Below are 4938 nucleotides of genomic sequence, written 5' to 3' on the forward strand. Positions count from 1 at the left end.
ATCTATTGAGTTTCATTTTTAGTATACTTTAAATCATTGGTCTCAAACTTAATAATATATTTAACTCATACCTATAAAGTTTATATATATAAATATTAACAGTATTAATATTTGTATAAATATTTGTCCAAGAGTACTTGTATAACAAGAGTCAAGGTAGATATTATATAATTAATTTAACAGTACCTGACCTAATTAACCGAGTTCATGAAATATGATTAAAAATAATTAAGGAATTTAAAGAATTCATAAGATGTAATTTTTAATTATTAAGAAGTTCATATTATTTTAACTACTTAATTTAACTAATGAGTTAATTTTGTTGGTTAACATTTTTGTATTAAATATTTAGTTATTTCTATAAACAGAATGACATAGAAATAATATAGTATAGGTATAATACTAATAAATGGCAACATTGTAGAGTTTTGACAGTTCATTACTGTTAAACATCCAAAAGAATCGTAAAAAGGTAAAACGTAGGTATGGATTTGTGTTATATCGAAAAGTTGTACCTATCACTGGGATTTGGATGTTATAAATCTAACCCTAAAATGGGCCACCTATAAATTAGTTTAATTCACATGTGTTCCTCCCTTTGCACTATAATATTATATTCCCCAATAGCATCGTTGAAATTATATTTAGGGATTTTTTATTTTTCACTCAGTCACATAATGTCAATTGCATTCATAAAATGATATCAAAATTAAAGAAGCGTATTTATTTTATTTCCCAATTCTCTCTGGTCTGGTTAGAATGTAATTTAAAATCACTTGCTTTGACATTTTACGTCTATATGTGGATTAAAATCCGTTATCTATGGACGTAACAGTTAATCATATTTAATACAATAATTATTATTACCGTGTGGTATTTTCTCGCAGTGACGTATGATCATTTTACAGCCGTAGGTACAATAAACATAGCGTAAACAGTTCGTATCAAATGTCATTCGCTCGCTCCTTTACATTTTCCCAAAAAACTACTGATTACACCTTCTAAGTACCACCCTTCTCGCGCGGCCGTCACATATAGTGTTGCCGCAATGGAGGGTCAGCAGAAAATATGCACAAAATATAATAATGTAATAAGGGTCCGCTGGAACACTACAATTCACCCTCTGAACACAGTGTTTCAACCGTTATAATATAATGTTTATGTACACCATTAATATAGTATAGGTATAAACGTTTAATTGGCATTATTCGCGCGTGTCATACGGTATAATATTACAAACGGTTTGAACCATAAATATTTAATTTTCTGAATAATATTTTTGAAAAGCGATCTGGAAATGTTATTTGTGTAATAGATGAGTAATGAGTCTATGGTATGAACTTATGTGCTACAATAATATTACTCTTTGATGTGTTGAAATCTGAATATCATATTATGGTGTATAGCAAATATTGTCGATTTACCTACCTAAACTTTAAATACAAACAAATTTAATTGTTGTAATAGTATTTCCCTTAAAATGGTGTTATAATTATTTTATATTAGAAAAAAATACAAACTTACTCACAAAGACGAAACGTCTTTTTTTTCTATATAATTGTGATGTTCAAAAAATTAGTTTTGATCTTTAGACATTATGTTTATAATATGTATGTAAACTACTTCAGTCTATTAAATTACTTACTAAGATTTTAAAAATATACTTCGTTTATATCATATATGTTAGTTCTAGGAATGTACGTTTTAAAATCATAATTTACACCCTGAGGTTAATTATTTTTTTAGTTAAAAAATAAAAATACAAAAATAATTTCAAAATAATAATATACGATAACGTTTAAATGCGTCCTTGCAGGGACTAAAGTCGTGTGTAGTAGGTACCTTTCAGTAATAATTAAGAACCATTTTAGATTCTGAGTGGAGCGAGAAAACTAGTGGTTTTACATTGGTGTTTATTTATTTATTTTTTTTTATATCTTGTAAACAAGATATCTACCAGGAGTGCTTCGATTTCAACATATAGTACCTTATCTTTTAGCAAATCGGATCAAGATGGACCTTTAGAAAGGTCATTTTTCGATTTTCTCAATATTTAGGAAAAACCACTGACAAATTATGAAAAACCTCTAAAAATTTTGATTTATAACGCTTTGTTTATCACGATAGAAACGAATAAAAAATAATAATCTCTATTATAATATAAATTCAACTTACAGGATATAATAAATAAAAACAATATCCAGACTGACAAACCGGTTCCCCTCAGAGTCGTTTTTTTTATACAATGATGTTATATCATTGAAATCAAGTTTAATACAATCCATTATACATTGACCCACTTGTAACCTACTGTAGAGCAGAGAGACATCCACTTACCCATTTTTTTTTTTTTTTTGTAACCACTGAAACCAAACTAAATCATTATAATATTATACAATATCATAAAGGAGGTAGGTATAGTGCGGAGTAGCTCCTAGTAAAATATATTATAATATAATCGCAATTATAATAATCACGTTTGGGGTTTTCACAATAAAATATTGCTTTTAACGCAGAGCGCTCGGAGAAAAAAAAACATATTAAATTGATTGCGAAAATCACAATAATTGCATGCTTTGGCCGCCAGTGGCGTATCCTGCGGCGTTTTTCCATTGTGCCGGGAAAGACAAAGCCGTTCAATTTATGTAAATAATCACAGCACAAAACCGCACCACTATTATTGTACCAGTTAAATGATAATAGTGTATTATAATAATTATTCATTTTTCACAATAGACTGCTACTGCTGCTGCTGCTGTGCCTACCTAGTTGTTGTCGTGTTCCCGGCACCCCACGGATCTACCTATACATGTTTTCTTTAAACGAATTTAAATCACATGAGAAAATATTAATAATAATAATAATAATAATGTGTTATGGATCAAACAAATAAAATATCGAACACTTCTGAACTAATTACTATTACTTTCTATATTTAAACTTGAAAAGAAAACTTACAATACATTTAAAGAATTAATATAATTTTTTATAAAATGGTCTGACAATAATAATGTTCTGGCGAGAATAACAATGTTCTGTCTTCTACTCTGCAATCCAACTGCCACGGCTTGCTATACGAGCCGTGCCTATAGCCAGCGCTTGCCAGTTGCCTGGAATTGCTGTCGCAGCAATTCCTTCCAGACAGCCGCCGTCGTACAATATTATATTATACACTATTATATATCAACAAATATAGCCAGGGGTTCTTAACAAACGATATAACGTGCACAATAACAATTAGGTATGAAGAGAGGGAAAAGACGTCGAAGCATTTTCACGAAAATCGTCAAAAATTAGCTCGACAATAATATTATATGTATTTTTTTTTTTTTTGTTACAACGATAAACGCACTTAAATTATTGTGCAAAACAAATACATCCACGAAAAATATTTTCTCCTTCGAAAATAGGAGCATTTCACTCGTATTTTTAGCGTAGTAGGTAATACATATTTTTATGAAAAACCGAAATTCGTCGGCTTGTGGTTTGAATACGAAAACGCAAAAGTATACCTATACTGCCTATAATACGCATGCGCGTACGGGACAGTCTAACTATAATGTCTCGTTACGGAATCGGAAATTGGCGATGATTTGGTATTAGATGTTCTTTCAATCAATCTCCAACTATGACGATCCATAATGAGACGACATTTAATGGTGTGCCACTCCCTCCTCCCTATTGTCATCATAGAGGAGGTGAAACTATACATTTTCCGATCCCTACACCAGAAATTACTCGGTGTGAAGTGGGTCAATATGAACGGTTCATTACGAGAGTATCTATAGGTACATAACATAATCCAATGCAACTTTGTGCCATCGATTGCAGTTTTTAACTTTGCATTCCTATTTTTAAAATTGCGGGTAAACAGCTAACGATCTGATGTGCATTAGGTGTCTATAGAAATTCACTGTAAAATGGATGTGTTAAATTAAATGCGCAGATGATATACAATCATTGCATACGGAAAACGAGTCTGAGCGAAGACGGTCTGTCTGCAGCCTATAATATTATTAGGTAGGTATGAAAGTAAGTTGTACGATATTATTGTGAATAAAGTAATTTATTTTACTGTTAGACTTAGACCTTAGTACTATAGAGTATATTAAATTAATTGTGTTATTACATTTTAAAGTTTTTTGCTAGAACAAAAAATTGTTCATCGTCGACAATAATTTTAAAAAAAACTATAGTAAAACGCTCTCCGCTCAGAATCTAAAGTATACTTTTATATTATATTTATTAAATAATGTTTACTAGGTATCACCTATATACCTACCTATTTGCAAAGCTGGGCAAGTTAATGATTTTTTTTAACTCAGTTAAGCTAAGTTAATATGCACCAATACCAAAAAGTTAAAAGTTAAAAGATAATTTAACTTTAATATGTTAAACTAAGTTAAGTTAAAAGTTAATACACAATTTTTGTTAACTTTTTATTAAGTTAAAAAAAAGTTAATTCGAGATGATGTGGACCCTTCGTGTCTTCTATACCTATTAATTACTGTCTAGCTATAATATTGATTTTAATATTACATCATACATTGTACAATTAATGTTTGTACTATATATGCTCAAAGGCTTTATCCCGTATATTTAATAAAAAAAAAAAATAATAAAAAAGGTGGGTAAGTGGATGTCGCTCTGCTGTACAGTAGGTTAGAAGTGGGTCACTGTATAATGGACAGTATTAAATTTGAATTCAATGATATAATATCACTGTATAAGAAAACGATTCTGAGCGGAGACGGTATATCAGTCTATGTATTAGACATATAATATATACTTATCTATGGTATTAAAAAAAAATTGACCTATAATAGGTACCTATAATAAATTCCAAATTAATCATATCATAATATCTATTAGGTACTTATAAGTTATAAGTTATAACGCGTTATACTTCAACAAAAAACCGTGGTAAAATCATAGATA

Source organism: Acyrthosiphon pisum, chromosome X, assembly GCF_005508785.2.
Source record: "Acyrthosiphon pisum isolate AL4f chromosome X, pea_aphid_22Mar2018_4r6ur, whole genome shotgun sequence".
Taxonomy (NCBI): domain Eukaryota; kingdom Metazoa; phylum Arthropoda; class Insecta; order Hemiptera; family Aphididae; genus Acyrthosiphon; species Acyrthosiphon pisum.